The sequence below is a fragment of the Sciurus carolinensis genome, assembly GCF_902686445.1.
Source record: "Sciurus carolinensis chromosome 19 unlocalized genomic scaffold, mSciCar1.2 SUPER_34, whole genome shotgun sequence".
In the NCBI taxonomy this organism is placed as follows: domain Eukaryota; kingdom Metazoa; phylum Chordata; class Mammalia; order Rodentia; family Sciuridae; genus Sciurus; species Sciurus carolinensis.
The window spans coordinates 6,179,742-6,202,875 of record NW_025920112.1 but is presented as its reverse complement, the minus strand read 5'-3'; positions in this window follow the sequence as shown (position 1 = coordinate 6,202,875).

The window sequence follows — 23,134 nt, the reverse complement described above, 5'->3', positions numbered from 1 at the left end:
CACCCTCCACAAAACTCAACTCAAACTGGATCCACTTCAGATAGAGCACTAATGTCCGAAATTTAGGAAGAACATAAAATTTTACACCAAAAATACAATGAACCCAATAAATAAATGGACCAAGGAACTGGACAGACTCTTCACAGAAGATATACAGGTGATTAATAAATATATGAAAAAGTGTTCAAAATCTCTAGTAATTAGAGAAATGCAAATTAAAACAACTCTAAGAATTCATCTTACTCCAATTAGAATTGCTATTTTCAAGAACACAAACAATAAAAAATATTGGTGTGTATGTGGGCAAAAAGGCACACTTTTAATGCTGGCAGAGCTGTAAATTGGTGCAACCACTCTGGAAAGCAGAATGGAGATTCCCCAGAACACTTGGAATGGACCTACCTTTTTACTCAGCAATCCCACTCCTCAATTTATACCCAAATGACTTAAAATTAGCATACTACAATAATGCAGACACATCAATGTTTATAGCAGCTCAATTCACAAAAGCTACATTGTGAAATCAACCTACATGCCCTTCAACAGATGAATAGATAAAGAAACTGTGGTATATATGCACAATGGAATATTATTCAGGTATAAAGAAGAATAATATTATGGCATTTGCAAATAAATGGATTGATTTGGAGAATATCATGCTAAGTGAAATAAGCCAATCTAAAAAATCCAAAGGCCTAATGTTTTCCCTGATAAGTGGATGATGACATATAATGGGAATGGGTAGTGGGGTTGAGACAAGAATGGAAGAACTTTACATTATATAGAGGGAAATGAGAGGGAGAAAGGGGTGGGGGTGTGAAAAATAGTGGAATGAGACAGACATCATTACCCTATGTATATGTGTGATTACACGAATGGTATGAATCTACGTTATGCACAACCATAAAACCAAAAAGATATACCCAATTTATGTACAATGAATCAAAATGCAGTCTGTAAAAATAAAAAATATTTCAAGTTTCTACAACAAACAATTAGAATTAATAAATGAATGCAGCAAATATCCAGAATACAAAACCCATAGAAAATGTTTCCCTAACCTACCATGAGCAATCTGAAGAGAAAAAGGAAACAATTCCATTTGCAGTAGTACCAAAAGAAATAACTTTGGTTTTCTTTTGATCTGATTTCCTCCTATTGTGGACTTGAGGTCTTTCCCTTGCCAGTGACCAGAAGCTAAGGTAGGAACTCCCTGGAATGGCTATGACTTTGGAATTTCAGGTTCTGGTGTGTCAGACAGGGTAAAGATGTGAAAAGACAGACAATTTTGTATTAATAGAGTGAAACACATAACACTATTTAAATACTATTTTAATGCACACAAGTTCTGAAGTATTAGTATGAGCATTAACAGCTGAATAGGAACAACCAGATATTCACATTATAGCATTAGAACCTCCCATCTCTTCTTACATGTATCAACTCAACTCTCTTAAAGACTTAAAGAAAAGGCTGGACACTAACACTACAGCACAGGGAATCCCACTCTCACCACTTCTACTACCCAGAGGAATGGAAGTACTTGGAAGATGTATAAGACTAGAGACAGGAATAAAAATCATTCCAATAGAAAAGGAAGATGGAAAATTATCTCTATTTGCAGATAACATAATCTGCATAGAACATTTCAAAAGTACCCTCCTCCCCCCAAAAATGAGTTAGAACTAATAAATGAATTCAGGAAAGTCCATGATAGAAAATCAACATACAAATTTAGTAGCACTTTTGTACACAAATATTACCTAGGTGAAAAATAATTCAAGAGAATAATCCCATTTATGATCGCATAAAAATAACTGTAGCAAAGAAGTGAAAGATATGTACACTCAAAAGTGAAAAAAATTGATGAAAACAATTAAAGAAGGCATAAATAAATGAAAAAATATCATATGTTCATGGATGGGAAGGATTTATACTATTAAAATATCCAAGCTACCCAAAAAAATGTAGATCGCATGGAATATACTAAATTTCAAAGACATTCTTCATGAAAAGTAGAAAATATTTTCCAAAGTTTTTTATGAAAACATAAAAACCTGAAATGTTCACAGAGTTGCTGGGAAAGAAAAACAACATCAGAGGCATGACACATTCCAATTTAGGATGTTTTTTCCAAAGCCATAAACACAAAACTAAGAACCTAGACAAATGGAACAGAGTAGAGAGCTCAGAAATAATCTAAACATATGTGTTCAGGTTGACAAGGTTTTAAACAAGGGCACCAAGAAGACACATTGAGGAAAGACAAGTCTCTTCCACACACATTGCTGAGAAAAATACTAATTTCCACAAGTAAAAGAATGGATGTGGACCCTTATCTTACATTACAAGTAAAATCAACTTGAAAGGGGTATGTGGCATGAATTTAAGGTCTAATGCTGTCAATCTTTCTTTTTTGTGGATTCGAGCCATGGAATTTTGCAGACAGCCTGTACCCAGAGCAAGCACTCCCAGTCCTCTCTGGGTATAGTTAGAGGACCACACAGGGCAGAGGCACAGCAGTAAACAAAACAGACATAATCAATGGTTGGAATTATGAGGAAAAGTTTTGGGATCTGGTAAATGAGGTTTCTGACTAATAGCCATGGGACTCCTTAAGCTAACAAGATGGCAGATGCTCTCAGGGGCTCAACTTCAGAGCTCTGTCTCCTGAGCATCCCCCCCTCAGTAGCCCTGGTGCCGTTAGCAGGCAACACCTAGAGGTATCTGATGTAAGCCTTGTGGTCTGATGCAAGCAGACATTTTGGACAAACTAAGAGGCCAAAAGAACTGAGAAAATTAGTGTCCCAAAACATGTTGCAAGAGTAATGTGCCAAGAAAGAAGAGAGGGGCTGAAGATGCTGGGATATTTGCACTTCTAGGGACAGCACATCACTAATGGCATGAACAGGAAGCACATCTCATGCTTCTGTGAGAGAGTTCTACTTACCTAAGAGAGATCGTTTTTCAATATTGTGAAAATAAAACATTGAGAGAACAATTTTTAGAAAGATGATTTTGATTGGCAAAACTCCCCTTTGAAAAGCTAGAAAAGAGAGGTGATTTACTAGATAATTCTAGCAAATATGTGGAGTTTACAGTGATCTTTCTGATACTCTTTGAAAGAACTGAAGAGAATGTAGCACTCTCAACCTCATTCTGAGAGATGAATCATTGCACAAACAAGGACATAACAAGAAAAGAATACTGAAGAGCATTATCCCCAAGTGACTATTAATGCAAAAAATCCTGGGGAAAAAACTAGCAAATTAAATTGGATAGCACATTTTAAAAAGCCCTACACCTGAGCAGGTGAGATTTATAAGTAGGATGCAAGGAGTGTTCATCCTACATCAATTAATCAATGTAATACATCAAATTAACAAAATGAAGTACAAAAACCTGGTCATTACAATCGATGCAGAGAAATACACATTTAACAAAACTGAATAAAATAAAAACATACCATACAGTAGGAATAGTAGGAAACTATGTCAACATAATAAAAGACAGGTATAAAAATCCCACCACTAACGCCATACTCAATGCAGAGACTGAAATCTGTGCATCTGAGATCAGGAAAAAAGCAAAGTTTCCTCTCAGCACTGCTGTTCAATAGAACACTAAGATGTTAGGTTCTAATCAGAGGATGCAGACATGACAAAGAAACAGGAGGCATTCAGATTCTTTAGCACATTTACCACTTCATAGAGTTATCATTATTTTTTGTCTGTGGGGAGAACATATGGGATCAGCCCTCTGCTACTGTCAAGTGTACAGTGCCCTGGAACATAGTATTCATGCTCCATGCTTCATGTCAGTAGCTGTCCAGAATGGATGGACCCCATCCAACATGACACCATTCCTGCCCAATTTACTTCTGTGAGCTCAATATTTTCAGACTTTTTGTACAAAAAACTTGATTATGATTATCACTTTTTATGTAGTACACATATGCCTCATATATACCTGAATATTTATATTAGTTTTTAATTTATTTTTTTATTTTATTTTTTCAAATTAGTTGTCCTTGACAATAGAATGCATTTATACATTTGGATGGATAATGAACATGTATATCTTATCTATGTATATACAAAGTTTTGTAATTAAATTTTGTTGTTTCATTATACCTGTATTAAATAGAAAAAATACCACTCAGAATATTATTTTAAGTATCACTAATTATTACTTTTTTCCTACAGATTGAACGCAGGGGTGCTACACCACTGGGCTACATTCACAGCCGTTTTCATTTTTTAATCTTGAGGTAGGGTCTTGGTATGTTTCCCACGTGGCCTAGGACTTGAGATCCTCCTGTCTTGGGCTCCCAAGTCACTGGGGTCACAGGTGTGCACCACCACAGCAGACCTGAACTATGCCCTTAAAAAGAGACAGTCAATTATGACTCCTCACAGTTCTATAAAGTCACTGCAAATGCTGAATTAGTAAATACTGCCCCATTGTTTTCTTGAGAAATGCAGTTACACCCCAAGAGCCCTGATCACAGCTGGTCATGGCCCTTTCACCAACCAACTCCACACACCCTGTTCTGTGCATGTTTCTGGGTGAAGACCTGTTGTTCAATGAAACCTGTAGTTGTATCAGCACTAAGCTCATCACCCTCAGCAAGGTGACTCAGGTCACACAAAGATCCTCACACATGTCTATGCTCCTAGTAAGTCACATCAGGACCTTTTGGTGTTCAGGGACAATGAACAGCACCTCAGCAACTCACCTGGGTGGCATTCTGAAGAGCAAAGCACCAAGAGCAGAACAATGACAACTAATTTTACCAAACTGCTAAGTAAAACATGCACTTAATCTTTAGCTCATATTACTATGTTTTTGATTTAACTTTAAAGATCTACTCTATTACCTAAACAAACTCAGTCAAGACTAAGTTAGCTTATTTACTGCCAAATAATCAGTGTGAATGTCTAATTTTATCCTATCATTCTTTTTTTCGCACCCCCACTTTTTCCTTCCCTTAGCTCCTGACATCCATCATTCTGTTTCCTTTCCCTATGATTTTGACTACTTATGTATTTCATAAAAAATAGACTATTACAAGATTTATATTTACATGAATGACTTATTTCACTTAACATAAAATCCTCATTTTCCATTCATGTTGTAGCACATATCAGAATCCCCTGCCTTTTTAAGTTTAAGAACATTGTAGGTACATAACATATCTTGCTTATTTATCTGGTAGGGACACTTGGGCTGCTTCCATGTTTTTAACTCTTGTGGATAATGCAACTATGAACATGGTTGTACAAACTTCTCTTTGAGACACTTTGAGATCTCTTTGGATATATACCCAGAGTAGGAAGTATTGGATTATATGTAATTCTAGGTTTAATTATTTTGAGAAATTGCAGTACTATCTTCTACAGTAGCTGCACCATTTTACATTCTCACTAATAATGCCCAAGAAGTCCATTTCTGCCCCATCCTCACCAATACTACCATTGTCTATTCTTTTATTTTTGATAGTAGTCTCTCCAACAAGTGTAAGATAGAATCTTGTCATTTTTACTTAGATTTTCCTAGTGATTAATAATGATAAGTCATGTGCTTATTGTTCATTTGTAAAGTTTCTTTTGAGAAACACTCAAGTCCTCTATCCATTTTGAATTGCTGTTGCTATTGCTGAGTTTTAATTCTGGATATCAATTCTTTGAATATTTGATTTGCAGATATTCTCCTCCATTCCATGATGCTGTTTTACTATGTCTTGGGAAGTGTTTTTAAAAAAGTTTTCATGAAATACAATTTATCTACTTTTATCTTTTTTGTCTATGCTATATCCAAGAAATCTTGTCAGTTCCAGTCAAGAAGCTTTAATCCTATTTTTTTCATTTAAGCACTATAAACTATAGTTTTATGTATTATATTTATTCTTTGATCCATTTTGACTTCACTTTTTTGGCTAATCTTAGGTAAAGATCTAAATTTATTCTTTAAGACATGGATACACAGTTTTCCTAGTACCATTTTTTGAAAAGACTACATAACTCATTAAATAGTCTTGGCATTTCTGTGAAACCATTTGACCAAGTATGTTGTAAGGTTTTATTTCTAGGCTCTGCTGTGCTCAGTTGTTCTATCTTTAAAATTGATTCTCTCATTCAAGATAGTTTTGGCTATTCAGAGTCCCTTGAGAGTCCATTTGACGTTTTGGATGAGTCTTTCAAATTCTTCAAACAATATCATTGAGATTTTGATAGGGAATATTTGTAGATTTCTCTGGTAGAATTGATTTTACCAATACCAGACCCAAATCTATGAACATGAGATGTGTTTCCACTTATTTGTCTTATTTAATATATTTTGGCAATGTTTTGTAGTTTCATTATGCAAGTCATTCATTTTCTTACTTCAATTCTACGTATTTTATTCTCTTTGATGCTACTTAAAATATAACTGTTTTGATGAATTTACAGATTGTTCATTGTTAGTATATAGAAATGCAACTGACTTTGTATCTTGCTACATTTTTGTATCATGCTACTTAATTTATTAGTTCTAACATAGGGTTGTGGAATCTTTACTTTCTACATAAAAGATCATATCTTTTACAAACAGATCATTTTACCTCTACCTTTCCAAATTTGAGGCATTTTATTTCTTTTTCTTGCCCAATTGCTCTGGCTAAAATTTATATTACAAGATAAGGTAAAAACAGATATTCTTACATTATTCCTGATCCCAGAGAAAAATGTTGCAGTATTTCATATTGGATATTAACATTGATTTTTCATTGTGAGATTATCACATATGAATTTTATTACATTGATGGAGTTTGCATCCAATCCTAGTTTATTAAATATTTTTGTCATGAAAGTATACTGAATTTTTTTTATTGTAAACAAATGGGATACATGTTGTCTCTGTACATGGAGAAACGGCATACCTTTTGCGTATTCATACATTTACATAGGGTAATGGTGTTTGATTCATTCGGTTACTTTTTCCTTCCCCCCACACCTCCCACCCAACTATTCCCTCTATAAAGTCCCTCCTTCCTCCATTCTTGACGCCCACCCACATTGTGTGTCATCATCCGCTTATCAGTGAGATCATTCGTCCTTTGGTTTTTTGAGATTGGCTTATCTCACTTAGCATGATATTCTCCAATTTCAGTCATTTGCCTGCAAATGTCATAATTTTATTATTCTTTATACCTAAGTAATATTCCATTGTTTATATATATACCACAGCTTCTTTATCCATTCATCAATTGAAGGACATCTAGGTTGCTTCCACAATCTGGTTATTGTGAATTGAGCAGCTATGAACATTGATGTGGCTGTGTCTCTGTAGTATGCTGATTTTAAGTTCTTTAGGAATAGGCCAAGGAGTGGGATAACTGGGTCAAATGATGGGTACATTCCAAGATTTCTAAGGAATCTCCACACTGCTTTCCAGAGTGGCTGCACTAATTTGCAGTCCCAAAAGCAATGTATGAGTGTACCTTTTCCCCACATCCTCTCTAAAACCTCTTGTTTCTTGTATTCTTGATAATCACCATTTTAATTGGGGTGAGATGGAATCTTAGGATAGTTTTGATTTGCATTTCTCTTATTACTACAGAGGTTGAACATTTTTTCATATATCTGTTGATTGCTTGTAGATCTTCTTCTGCAAAGTGTCTGTTCATATCCTTAGCCCATTTGTTGATAGGATTATTTGTATTCTTCGTGTAGAGTTTTTTGAGTTCTTTTTATATTCTGGAAATTAGGGCTCTATCTGAAGTATGACTGGCAAAGATTTTCTCCCACTCTGTAGGCTCTCTCTTCACATTGTTGATAGTTTCCTTAGCTGAGAGAAAGCTTTTTAGTTTGAATCTATCCCAGTTATTGATTCTTGCTTTTATTTCTTGTGCTATGGGAGTCCTGTTAAGGAAGTCTGATCCTAAGCCAACAAGTTGAAGATTTGGACCTACTTTTTCTTCTATAAGATGCAGGGTCTCTGGTCTGATTTCCAGGTCCTTGATCCATTGTGAGTTGATTTTTGTGCAGGGTGAGATATAGGGGTTTATTTTCATTCTGTTGCACATGGATTTCCAGTTTTGCCAGCACCATTTGTTGAAGAGGCTACCTTTTCTCCATTGCATATATTGGTCACCTATGTATATTATGACAAAATTATATTTATTGGGGTTTATGTCTGTGATCTCTATTCTGTACCATTGATCTACCTGTCTATTTTGGTGCCAATACCATGCCGTTTTTGTTACTATTGCTTTGTAGTACAGTTGAAGTTCTGGTATTAGGATAACCCTTGTGTCATTCTTCCTGCTAAGGATAGCTTTAGCTAATCTGGGTTTCTTATTCTTCCAGATGAATTTCATGATTGCTTGCTCTATTTCTGTAAGGTACATCATTGGGATTTTAATTGAAATTGCATTGAATCTGTATAGCACTTTTGGTAGTATTGCCATTTTGACAATATTAATTCTGCCTATCCAAGAACATGGGACATCTTTCCATCTTCTAAGGTCTTCCTCAATTTCTTTCTTCAATATTTTGTAGTTTTAAATATAGAGATCCTTTTCCTCTTTGGTTAGATTGATACCCAATTATTTTTTTTTGAAGCTATTGCAAATGGAGTTTTTTTTCCTCATTTCCCTTTCAGATGTTTCATTGCTTGTGTTTAAAAATGCTTTAGATTTATGCATGCAGATTTTATAGCCTGCTATTTGGCTAATTCATTGATGAGGTCTAGAAGTTTTCTGGAGGAGTTTTTTGGATCTTCTAAATATAGAATCATGTCATCAGCAATTAGTGACAGCTTAAGTTCCTCTTTTCCTATTCATATTCCTGTAATTTCTTTAGTCTGTCTAATCACTCTTGCTAGAGGTTCGTGTACAATGTTGAATAGAAGTGGTGAAACAGGACATACCTGTCTTGTTCCCATTTTTAAAGGGAATGTTTTCAGTTTATCTTCATGAAGAATGATGTTGGCCTTGTGCATGGCATAAATAGCCTTTAAAATGTAGAGGAATGTTCCTACTATCCCTATTTTTTCTACTGTTTTGAGAAAGAAGGGGTTGTATTTTGTCAAACGCTTTTTCTGCATCAATGGAAATAACCATAGGATTCTTATCCTGAAGTCTATTGACATGATGGACTTTGTTTATTGATGTACAGATGTTAAGCCATCCTTCCATTCCAGGTATGAACCCCACTTGATCGTGGTGCACAATTTTCTTAATAAGATTTTGGATACGGTTTCCCAATGTTTTGTTAAGTATTTTTCCATCTATATTCATCAAGAATATTGGTCTAAAATTTTCATACCTTGATGTGTCTTTGCCTGGTTTGGGTATGAGGGTAATAATAGCTTCATAGAATGAGTTTGGTAGGTACTCTCCTTTTCTATTTCCTGGAATACTTTGAGAAGTTTTGGAATGAGTTCTTCCTTGAAGGTCTTGTAGAACTCGGCTGAGAATCTGGTCCTGGGCTTTTCTTGGATGATAGGTTTTTAATGGTTTCTTCTATTTCATTGCTTGATATTGATGTGTTTAAATTGTGTATGTCCTCCTGGTTCAGTTTGGGAGGAACATATGTCTCTAGAAATTTGTCAATGTCATGGTAGTTTCTATTTTGTAGGAATACAGATTTTCAAAGTAGCTTCTCATTATGTTCTGTATCTCAGTGGTGTCTGTCATGATGTTTCTTTTTTCATCACAAACTTTAGTAATTTGAGTTTTCTCTTTCCTTCTCTTTGTCAGTGTGGCTGAGGGTTTGTCTATTTTGTTTACTTTTTCCAAGATCCACCTTTTTATTTTGTCAATTTTGTGAATTGTTTCTTTTGTTTCAATTTCATTGATTTCAGCTCTGATTTCAAATATTTTCTGTCTTCTACTACATTTGCTGTTATTCTGTTCTTTTTCTAGGGCTTTGAGCTGTAATTTTAGGTCATTTTGTTGTTGACTTTTCATTCTTTTCTGAAATGCACTCCATGCAATGAATTTTCCTCTTAGTACCACTTTCATACTGTCCCAGAGATTTTGACATGTTGTATGGTCATTTCCATTGACCTCTAAGAATTTTTTTATCTCCTCCTGATATTTTCTGTTATTCATGTTTCATTAAATAGCATATTATTTAGTCTCCATGTGTTGGAATAATTTCTGTTTTTTATTTTGTCATTGATTTCTGCTCTCATTTCATTATGATCTGATAGAACACAAGGCAGTATCTCTATTTTTTTGCATTTCTTAAGGGCTGCTTTGTGGCATAACATATGGTCTATTTTCGAGAAGTTTCCATGTGCAGCTGAGAAGAAAGTGAGTCTGCTCGTTGATGGATGGAAAATCCTATATATGTGTATTGTCTATATTATTGATTTTGTTATTGAGTTCTATGGTTTCTTTGGTTGGTTTTTGTGGAAGATTTATCTAGTGGTGACAGTGGTGTGATAAAGTGTCCCAGAATTATTGTGTTGCGGTCTATTTGATTTCTGAAATTGAGAAGGATTTGTTTGATTTGCAGGGTTGCACCATTGTTTGGAGCATAAATATTTACTATCGTTATGTCTTCCTGATCTATGTTTCCCTTAAGCAGTATGAAATGTCCTTCTTTAACCCTTCTGACTAACGTTGGCTTCAAGTCCACTTTATCTGATATAAGGATGGAATCCCAGCTGTTTTACTGAGGACATGTGCCATGGTAGGTTTTTTCCCATGCTTTCACCTTTAGTCTGTGGATGTCTTTTTCTATGAGATGAGTCTCTTGCAGGCAGATTATTGTTGGGTCTTTTTTCTAATCCATTCTGCCAGTCTATGTCTTTTCATTGATGAATTTATGCCATTAACGTTCAGGGTTATTATTGAGATATGATTTGTATTCCCAGTCATTTGGGCTTATTTTTGCTTTTCAACTTGACTCTGTTTCTCCTTTGAGTGGTTTCTCTCTAAAATAGTTCCTTCCTTTGCTGACCTACGTTGTTCTATTTCATTTCTTCCTCATGGAATATTTTGTTGAGTACATTCTGTGGTGCAGGCTTTCTATTTGTAAATTCTTTTAACTTTTGTTTATCATGGAAGGATTTTATTTCATCTTTAAACCTGAAGGTTAGTTTTGCTGGGTATAGGATTCTTGGTTGGCAACCATGTTCTTTCAGAGCTTGAAATATGTTCTTCCAGGCCCTTCTAGCTTTCAGAGTCTTGGTTGAGAAGTCTGGTGCTATCTGTGTTGGTTTCCCCCTATATGTAATCTGATGCTTTTCTCTCACAGCCTTCAAAATCCTATCTTTATTTTGGATGTGAGGCATTTTCATTATAATGTGCCTTGGTGTGGATCTGTTGTGATTTTGTGCATTTGGGGTTCTGTAAGCCTCTTGTATTTGATTTTCCATTTCATTCTTCAGGTTTGGGAAATTTTCTGATATTATTTCATTGAATAGGTTGTTCATTCATCTGATTTGTATCTCTGTGCCTTTCTCAATTCCATTGATTCTGAAATTTGGTCTTTTCATGATGTCCCATAGTTCTCGGAGATTCTGTTCATAATGTCTTACCATCATTTCTGTTAGGGAAACTTTATTTTCAAGATTAAATATTTTGTCTTCATTGTCTGAGATTCTGTCTCCCAAATGTTCTAGTATTTGGTGATGCTTTCCATTGAGCTTTTTTTTGGTTTATTGTTTCCTTCATTCAAGGATTTCTGTTTGGTTTTTTTTTTTTTTTTTTTTTTTTTTTTTTTTTTGTGAATCTCTATCTCTTTGTTGAGATGATCTTTTGCTTCCTGCAGTTACCCTTTCTACTGCTTATTTTATCATTGATTGCTTGCATTTGCATTTGCTCTATTAACTTATCCTTTGCTTCATGAATCATCTTAATCATGTATAATCTGAAGTCATTTTCTGACATTTTTTCTACCACAGTATCAGTGGATTCTATTAATATAGAATCTATATTTGTTTGGATCATTTTCTTCTCTTGTTTTTTCATGTTGTTCATGTATCTTCCCCTCTAGCAGTGCAGATCTTGGGTATTGCAGATTCCCCCCTATAGGCTTATAGTGGTGCTGTAGGTTTCTAAAACCTTTTCTTTAAGGAAAGATCAATATTAGCAGTGCCCAATTCAGACACTATGCAATCCTAGACCAAAGAGGCCCTATGAGGATAATAACAATATTGTTATAATAAATAGAATGAGTTCAAATATTATGTTCAGTATAACAGATTTGCATTAGGTCTGCAGTTTCTAATGGAGGACAAAGAGGATGCAGAGGAATGTAGGATGTAACTTTAATGGGATTAGAAAAGAAGATAGAGAAGTTCTAGATAATAGAAAGGGTGAGATTGTAATCAAAGGAAATTGGATATTAGCATGCAAAAAGGGTGAAAGAGACTCTGAGGGAACAGGTAAACAAAAGGGAAAGGGAGAAAAAAATGTAAAGAAATAAAAACTTAAAATTGTTCAATAAGGAGAAGAAAGAAAATCTACACTGTAATAGTCATATAGTATTCAAACTTCCCTGTCTTTAGTCGCCTGATGCATGAGAGGTACCTGCCAATGAGCTTCAAGTCTTCAGCAGGCATCTCATGATGGAATTTGCCCCACATAAAGATCAGAGCTATGGCTTCCAGGATTATCCAAAATGGCCTCTCTGGATTTCAAATGTGTTGGCATATGGGAAGCTGCAGCTCAGGGTGTGGATGGGGTCGGCTGGAGGTCCTGGAGGTGGGGTGGGGTTGGTCAGGCTGGGGTCCTGGAGGTCGGGTGTGTTGGTGTGGTTGTGGGATCCTAGAGGCCGGGTGCAATCAGTCGGTCTGTTGTCCCAGTAATAGGATGCAGTCAGTTGGTCTGGGGGTCCTGGCAGCAGGGAGCAGTCAGTCGATGTGAGGGCCCTGGTGGCAGGGAGTTATTGGTTGTGTTGAGGGATCATGGAGATGTGTCTCATTCAGTCCAGCCAGGGGTTCTACGGGTCCTGGCTGTTGTCTGAAAATGACGGCAGCAAAGTGTATCCTATTATTCTTTATGTCATTCATTATCCTCTACCTATTGTAATACACAGGTGAGACCTAAGCCAGCATAACAACTCATAACGAGTTAAGATGCAATGAGGGCATTTGATCTTAGGATTATATTTTTCTAGTTGTTTGTGTATGCTGATTTTTGTTCTTCAGTCCTACATTTCCATGGTGGCCCTTGACGTCCAATCCTTTGAAGGAAGGACAAGTACTGGACATTTGTCCATTTACCAATAATAGTATCTATTTTTTCACCATTTTCATTAGACACTCCTGTATAGGGAAGAGGTGGATCTGTGGAAGGCGGTACTTATACTAATTTGCTTGTTTCCCTCTAGGCGGATACCACAAACATCCCCCAATCCTGTAAACTATGTATGGTGGTCCTTGCACTGTGGAGACAACGAGTCTTCTGTTCTGTTTGTCAGACTGTTTACTGTTAAAGCATTAACTGGGGCAGGTGTGGTCAGCATAGCAGTAAGTAATTCCTGTAACTGCAGTTTTCTGAAGAACTCCTCAAACTCTGTACTTTCAGAATTATGTGTGATATTGGTGCATTTTTTAAAGCAATCCTAAACTTCCCTCAAGCTCCACAGATTCACTGAGTTTAAATTTTTATCACAACAATCAGGGATATGATTTGCAGTTGCACAGTTATAAGTATGATCATTACAAGAAAACACCCAGCTCCTAGGAGAGATGACAGTGGCAGTTTCCTGGAATGGCAGCCTTGCCAAGCCCTCCCAAGGCTCTGACCCCATCAAACAGCATGACAGAAACAGTCCCCTCCAGGCTTTGGCCTGGGATGGGCTAGGGCTCAGTTGCTGAGGTATAAGAGCATTCTGATGGGTTATATTGTCCCTTGCTTGTGCACCCAGCACGTGGGCATGTGGTATGTGCCTGCTCATCACTAACACAGAGGCTGGCCTGATCTCCCATTCTGCAATTCCCTCAGTTATGGAATTCTTGTGAGGTGGCCTCCAAAACCTCTATGTTATCGCAGGAAGCTGTGAAATGATTGGATCATTGAGAGCTCACACCTAATCAGACCATCACAATTTGATTGGACTGACTGGATGAGTAACTGCAGGCAGGTGGGGGAGGCTGGAGGAGGTGGGTCACTGGAGCCATGTCCTGGAAGGGTACATCTTCCCTACAGACACTTCCTGACACGCTCCCTGGGCTATCTGGTTACCATGGGCTGAGCATCTCTTCCCCATCACACCCTTTGACCCTGGCCCAGGGCATGGAACTAGTCCACCATGGACTGAACCTCTGAGCTGTGAACCAAACTAAACTTTTCCTTGCTTTTTTCTTATAGGGTATTTTGGTGGTAGCAATGGAAAGCTGACACACACCTCTCTTCCCTTATATGCTCCAATCTTGATAGATTAAACTACAGTTGTGGGCAGTCACACCACCTCCTAACAACATCACAAGGAAGCTGCCACAATGACATTCCACTCAGGTGACTGTGATGCTCTCCTTTATTATTCAAGCCACAAAAACACCCCATGGCACAGCTTAGACAGCTGCCTCCCAGTGCTTAACACTTCTGGGTGAGCATGGTGCACCCCAACATCCAGAGAAAAGACTGGAAAACACACTTCTGAATGGGTGTCTCCAGGAAGCAGCAGATCAATTTTCAAATTTGTTTCAGCTACAGCCTTTTCTTATTTCACTGCTGAACTTGTCTTAACCAGGAGGAAAACTAGCATCAAAAATATCTTTCCAAAGAGAGAAATAAAGCAAATCTGCTTCCACAGCAGGATGGTTGCTTGATGTTCAGTGTACTGGCCAACCAGGACCCTGGAGCTCCCCACAGGTTTAAAGTTCAGAGTTTCTCTTCCTGCTAATCCACACTGTATTTAGAAATTTATCAGCATTAGTCTGTAAGTGTCCCCAGTTCATGGCTCCAGCAGCTTGTGCAGGAAGCTGCTCCTGACTGGGCATCTGCATGGGTCTATTGAGTTACCCACGGGGCCACAGCCCTGCAGCAACTCTGCACTTTTGAAGAAAATGCTCAGAAAATGCCAGCAGAATCAAATGACAGACATGCCTGTGGCTTCACTGTGCTTCATGATTTATCATGTAACAAAATCCCGAATGAAGACCAGACAAGCTTCGTGGACATGCTCCTCACCTGCACAGAGCTGCCTGGGCCCGTGGAGCCTCTCTCCAGGAATGGTGAGCACGATTTATATTTTTCTCTTCTTCTTCTTTGTTTCTGCTATATTTCAACATGTAACTCAGAAGCTGTGGGAAATAGATGTCGACGCTGGTTAGTGATCACGTGGCTCCTGCTAACCACACTCACAAAGCCACCCTCTGCCTTACTCTGATGCAACCTCATTTATAGTTAGAATCTAAATCTGGGTAGAGTTTGGAGCTCTGAAAAGAGTGGCATTAGTGGTGTACACTGCACAATTTCCCAGACCTGAAGACTTTGTGGGTCCACTAAAGAGGAGCCCCAGTCACCACGGGGAATGGGGAGGAAGAGGCCAGAGCTTTGGGGAAGCAGCTGCTGAGTGGTGAGACTGCGGTCCTCCCTCCAGGCCACGCCCCTGGCTTGCAGCCTGGCTGGGGCCACGCCCCCCTACTCCCAGCCGGGCCGTGCCCTCCAGCCCACACCCAGCTTTGGGCCTGTTTGTCTACCCATCGCAGATGCGGCCTGGGGCTTGGACCCACCTGATTTGGGTGCAGGTGTGGTGCAGTAGGCAGCACGTAGAACACTACCCAGGTGTGGCCCCATAACAATTCTTGCTTTGAGAAAGGGAATTTCCCAGTTTCTGTCAAGACTTCTGGCTATGTAAATGAATGCTGGGTGGAGACCCCGACCTTACACAGAAAAGGGATTGCAAGGAGATAGAATTTATAGGAACTGTGTTGTAAGCAGTTAGGAGGTAAATTCAATTCAGAGGAGTTAGGACAGAGCAGAGCTGAAGGAAGGAATGTGCTGCGGGTGGCATGGCCTGAGCGCATCCTGAAAGGGGGGCCAAAAGAGAGGGACCTGGATTTTGATTGACACAGAGCTGTACATCCATTTGTATCAGGGAGAGAGAAATGGACGTCAGGCATTTCTTCCAAGATAATTTAATATGGAGACTTGGTTCCAGATTAGCCGGGATTGTGAACCATTGAAAAGGGCTCCCGATCATTTTTCATGGGCATTTCCAGGCTCCTCTCTGCTGCTCAGCAAGCCCGGGTTTCTCTGCTGAGTTGGAAGATCCATGTGGAGATTGCTGGGCCCTGAAGACAGAAAATGAAGGGCTGGAAGTGGTTGGGACAGTGGAGTTCACAGAGCAGTGATCCTGCTGCCAAGCAATACTCACAATGCAGCCAAGCAAGCAAACCTCACTCCAATCCCCAACTAGACCCAGTAGAGCCTCAAAAAAAAAAAATCACCACATAGAATAGAGAAGAAAATAACAACAACAAGGATCTGAGCACAAATACACAAATAACCAGAGGAAGCTGATGCTAATTCCTGGACTTCTACTCATGTAACTAAGACAGAAGTGCCTAGAGCAAAAAAATCACTTCACAGAAGAGGACACACATTTAACACAGGAAACAGGGGGTCCATCTCAACCAAAGTGCACATTCTGCACCTCCCAAAACATGAGAAAACAAGCAACAAACCTCCCCACAAACTCCCAACCCACCAACGAGGAATCCCAGAAGTATGGACATGGATGGAATTTTAGACAAAGATTGTAAAAATCTGATTATTAAAATATTCAATAACATAAAATATGATCAAAGGAATGAATTAAGAGAGCTAATACAGGATTTACAAGATCATTTAGGCCTTTGAAGAAGAACTAGTACCAGTTCTTTTTTAATTATTCCACAAAACTTAAAGAGTGGAAACACTCCCAATTACAATCTGTGAAACCAGTATAACCATGACACCAAATCAAGATGATGACACATCAAGGAAAAAAAATAAGAGACCAATGTCCCTGATGAACATTGATGCAAAAATCCTTAAAATTATTTTGGCAAACCACATTCAAATATACATCAGGAAGATAATACTCCAGGACCAAGGAGATTTTAACCCAAGAATGCTTAGTTGGTTTAACAAATTTTATTAAATAAATGAAACACACCACATGAACAGAATAAATAGATTTAAGGACAAGAATCACATGATCATCTCAATACATGCAGAAAAGATCTTTAATAAAATCAGTACCCCTTCATGTTAAAAATACTGGAGAAAATATACATAAGAGGAACGTACCTCAACATTGTAAAGGGTATATATGACACACTTAAACTTAACCTCATATCAAATGGAGAAAAATTGATAGTGTTTCTTCTGAAATCAGGAACAAAGCATGGATGTCTACTCCCACCACTTGTATTCAACATGCTCGGTAAATGTCTATCCACAGCAATCAGGAAAGAGAAGGAAGGTAGAGAGATACATGTAGGAAATAGGCAAGCTATTGCTCTTGGGTGATGACATGATTTTGTATCTACAAGACTCTAAACACGCCACCAGAAGACTTCTGAAGCTGATAAATAACTTCAGAAAAGTAGTAGGATAAAATATCAAAATCAATAGCTTTCCTGTATTCCAATAATAAATATGCTGAGAAAGAAATCAATAAAACTCTCCCATTCACAACAACTTCAAAAAATTTTTAAAAAATACTTGGGAATTAATCTAACCAAGAGAATAAAAGATCTCCACAATGCAAACTATAGGAACACTGACAAAAGAAACAGAAGACGACCTTAGAAGGTGGAAAGACCTCCCAGTTCTTGGATAGGAAGACTTAGTATCATCAAAATGATCTTATTACAAGAAGTATTATACATATTCAGTGTCATGCCCATCAAAATATCATAGATGTTTTTCACAGACCTACGAAAAAAGTCTTTAAATTCAATTGGGAGAATAACAGACCCATAAATGCCAAAGCAGACCTGAGGAAGAAGAGCAACACTAGAGGTATCACAACACCAGATATCAAATCATTCTCCAGAGCTACAATAAAAAATTGGCAGGTAATGGCATCAAAATAGACATGAAGATCAATGGAAGAGAAATCAGGCACCTAGACAAATCCATACACAGTCCTCTGACATTTCACAAAAGTGCCAAATATATACTTTGGAGGAAAGATAACTCTTTAGCACATGGAGCTAGAAAAACTGAATATCCACATGTAGAAGAATGAAATTACATCCCTATTTCCCACCCTTCACCAAAGTCAAATCAAAGTGAGTTGAAGACGTATAAATATTCCCAGAAACTTAGCAAATGCTAGAAGAAAGCATAGAATCAACATGTCATCATGTTGGCTCAGGCATTGACTTCCTTAGAAAGACCTCTAAAGCTCACAAAATAAAACCAATGATGAACAAGTGGAATAGCATCAAGTTAAAACCCTGCCACACAGCCAAGGAAATAATAAATAGGGTGAAGAGAGAGCATTCAGAATAGGAGAAAATTCTTGCCAGCTACTCTTCTGACAGGGAATTTACATCCAGAATATATAAAGAAGTAAAAAATTTTCGAACCAAAAAATCAAATAACACAATAAAAAGTGAAAGATCTAAACAGATATTTCTTTAAAAAAATAGCCAGCAAATATACAAAAATAATGTATAATATCTTTAGTAATCAGGGAAATGAAAGTGAAAAACTACATACAGATTTCATCTCATTCCAGTCAGAATGTTAAATGTCAAGAATACAAAAATTTAATATGGTCAAAGGTATGGGGGAAAAGTACCCTAGTAAATTTTTGGTGGGACTGCAAATTAGTACAAGCATTCTGGAAAGCCGTATGGAGATTCTGTAAAAATCTAGGAATGGAATCACAATATGACCCAGCTCCCCCATTCATTGGTATTTGTCCAAAAGAACTAAAATCAGTTTACTGGAGTAATATGGCCACTCAGTGTGTGTGGAAGCACAATTCACAAAAGACAAGCTATGGAACTAGACTACATGGTGGAGAACAGTTGAGCGAATACATTAAACGTGATATAGGCACACAATAAAGGTTTATTCATTCATGAAGAATAATGAAATCGTGGCATTTTCTGATTAATGAATGGAAGAAGAAAACATCATGCTAAGTAAAATAACACCAACTCAGAAAGTCAAGGGTCCAATGTTTTCTCTCATATGCAGAATCCAAAGCAAAGTGAGGAGGAAAGTTGGGTTGGATATCATAAAGACCTAGGGAAGGTCAGTCAGCTAGAAGAAGGAGATTCAGAGAAAAGGAGAAGGTATGGGTAAAGGGTCTTGTGCATGTGTAAATATACCACAGTGAATTCCACCTCTATGTAGATCTGTAATGCACAAAATAAAAATAAATAAATGAGGACAAGGTAGACAAGCAGAATATAGGAAGAGGAATCAGGGGAGGGAGGAGAGATAAAGGAGGGGAAACAGGGACTGTAATGGAGTAAATTAAGTTCCATGCATTTATTATTATGTTAAAATGGATCTTCATGTACAAATACATAGCAAGGTGCTCTTTCAGCTTATTGGTATTATCATTGATTGCATGCTTTTGCTCTCTTATGTAATTCTTTGTTTCATGAATCATCTTAATCATATATAATCTGTAGTCCTTTTCTGACATTTCTTCTAACATACTGTCTTAGGATTCTATTAATATAGAATCTAGATTTGTTTGGATCATTTCCTTTCCCTGTTTTTTCATGTTGCTCGTGTATCTTCCCCTCTAGCTATGCAGATCTGGGGTACTGCAGATTTCCACCTATAGGTTTATAGTGGCCCTATATGTTTCCAAAACCTTTTTTTTAAGGGGAGATCAATATTAGCAGTGTCCAATCAGACACTATGCAATCCTAGATCAAATAGCCCCTATAAGGACAATAACAATATTGTTATAATAAACAGAATGAGTTCAAATGTTATCTTCTGAAAAAAAACAGATTTGCAAAAAGGTCTGCAGTTTTTAATGAAGGACAAAGAGGATGCAGAGGAATCTAGAATGTAGCTGTTAATGGGATAATAATAGAATATACAGAAGTTCTATATAATATAAAGTGTGGGAGTGTAACCAAAAGAAATTGGATGTCAACATGCAAAAAATGGAGAAAGAGATTCTGAGGGAACTGGTAAACAAAAGGAAAAAAGAGCAAAAAAATTAAGAAATAAATACTTAAAATTTTTCAATAAGGAGAAAAGAGGAAATCTACAGCATAACTGTCATATAGTAATGAAACCTCCCAGTCTTTAGTAGCCTGATGCATGAGAGGTACCTGAGAATGATCTTCAAGTCTCTTACAGGTGTCTCATGATGGGATTTGCCCCACCTAAAGATCAGTGCTATGACTTCCAGGATTATCCAAGATAGTCACTCTGGCTTCCAAATGTGTTGGCAAATGGGGAGCTGCAGCTTGGGGTGTGGACTTAGTCAGCTGGAGGTCCTGCAGGTACTGTAACAGTGAACTTCCAGGCAACAGCAGGCAGCTGGTGCTCCACTGGCAGTCAGTGATCAGTTTGCTGACTGTTGTCAGACAATCGGTAATTGAACCTCATTTGTTGAGTGGTTGATAAGTGTAAGGCAATCCATGGACAGGCAATAGGCAGGCAAATGGCAAATGATAGGCACCTGACAGTGAGCAATTAAGAAATAGATATCCTCTGCTTGAAACCAGAGTTATGGAGCAACAGGGAGCACAGACTCCCTCTAGTCTGTGATCTTGAAAAGAGCCGCATTCCTTCTTTCAATAGTCATATTATTCCTGTTTGGAGGGAAGGTTTACTCTCTACCAGTGGATATTGAATTTATGAGACTTGCTTTTGGTTTTTACAGGGGTTCACAGACAAGAGTTTACCGTCAGTTTCAGGTGAGACTATGGTCTTATTCTTTGGGGAAATGCTGGAGTTTTAAACACTATGGGCCATTGGAGAAAGACTAAAATCTGTTTGCATTGTTAAATGGACGAGAGTTTCGGGGGACTAACAGGAGATGTTATGCATTGGAATAGAGGTGTTTCCCAAAAGCAACTGAGTCAAGGCAGGAATTTTCCAAGGTAAAATGACTGGATTCTGAGAGCTGCAAACTAATCTGTCCTTCCTGGTTCAAATAAATTGACTGAGTGGTAGCTTTAGCCATGTGGGGTTTTGATGGAGGAGGTGGCCTCTGGGGTAAAGCCCTGGAGCACTCATCTTCCTTGCTTCCCCTTTCCCCTTCCCTTTCTTTGCTTCCTTGTAGCCAATCAGGAGCAGTTTCCCTCTGCTGGGTCCTTCCTCAATGTGCCCACACCATGGGCACAATGCCATTGAATTGGTCAATGACATTAAGACTTTGAACTCCCTGAGCCAAAATGTGTTTTCCCTCTTCTAAGTTTCTTTTTTTTTTTAAGTGAACTTCTATTGTTTTGGTTTGTTTTGATTTTGACCAGGTGTTTTTGTAAAAAAATGCAAAGCTGACTCACACAATTACTCAATATAATCATACAGTGCAGAGAATGTGTACCAGAAATATTGACGATGCCAAAATACATGAGAACCAGTAAATCAGTCACATTATATTAACAGAATAAAGAAAATATGTCCACCAATGAATGTGTTAAAATATTTCTGACATATACATATCATGGGATGTCTTTCATCCTTGAAGAATGAACTAATGATACATGCTACGAGTTGGATCAATTTTGAAAAGCCTAGTTTTAGTCAAGCCAGAAAAAATACCATATATTGAATGATTATTTTTATATGAGATTTCACAAACAGGTAAAGATACAGAGTAAATTTAGTGTTTTCCAGTGACTGAAATTAGAGATAAAAGGTAGAGTGTGTGTAAAGGATTTGACAGTTCATCTGAACTAATAAAAGTATTTGGAGAATATCATGCTAAGTGAGATAAGTCAATTTCAAAAATCCAAAGCAAGAATTATCTCACTGATAAATGGATGATGACATATAATGGGGGTATGGGGGCAAGAAGAAAGGAAGGGGGAACTGTATAGAGGGAAAAGAGGGGTGGGAGGGGTGGGGGAAAGGGAAAAATAACAGAATGAATCAAACAAAATTACATTATGTGAATGTATGATTACACAAATGATATGCCTTTACTCCATGTACAAACAGAGAAACAACGTGTATCCCAATTATTTACAATAAAAATAAATTTAAAAAAGGAATTTGGGAACAAGAGGTATTTGGAAGTTGTACAGTTTTGTACTGTGGTAAATGGCACTGAATTGATAACCACAAACTGTTTCAGAGGTTGATTTTTCAGGTGGATTTCATTTGAATTATAAGAGATTTTACTGCTGAACTGCAGTCATCCTTAGAGGTTTCCCACTTGCAGATTGCTGAGGGAGTGAGAGTTATCAGCACCTGAATGTTAACAGATCCCATAAACACCTCTAACTCACACTGAGGTGAAGGAGGCAGAGATGAGAACACACAATGAGTACCATCAGTCTCTCCTCAGTGCTACTCACTTCTCAGCAATGATGTAGGGTGATGCCCAGCAGAGGACTCCCCTGTGCCATCCACTGTACATGCTGTCATGTGGCCAGGTTTCTCCCCTGGGCTCTGGATATTCTGCTTCCTCCTGGTGTGCTTGGCTTCCACCTGTCTCTGCAGGCTGTGCTCTGGTCCCTCCAAGGGCCCTGCATCCTCTAGCTGGTCACCAGGTTCACATAAAGCAGAGATGACTGAGCTCCTCACATCCCTCCTGGAACTGTGCTGGCTGGACAGTTCTACCCTGGTTGCAGACAGAGTTGGTGGGAGAAGCCAAGGAGAGACTCTGTTCTGTTGACGTTGGCAGCATACAATACTCAGGAGTGAGTAATTACATTATATAAAGACACTAATCATTTACTTATTTCCCTAAAACCCAGGGTTTGGAATAGCTGTGGCCATAATTATGTCATCAATAATATATTTTTATCAATTACTATTTTAGATTTTACCTTATGAATGCATGGGGGTTTAGGCTTTCATTATTTAAACCAGCCCGAGCTGTATCTGTTACAGGAGTGAAGATGGTCCAAAGTCTATTTGGGTGCTATTCATTTGTACATCAGTAGAATAAACTCAATCCACCTTACTGGTTAGTCATAAATGTGACAATATAATTATTGACTAATTTCTAGGCAGGAAGTCGTCATTTCTACCAAA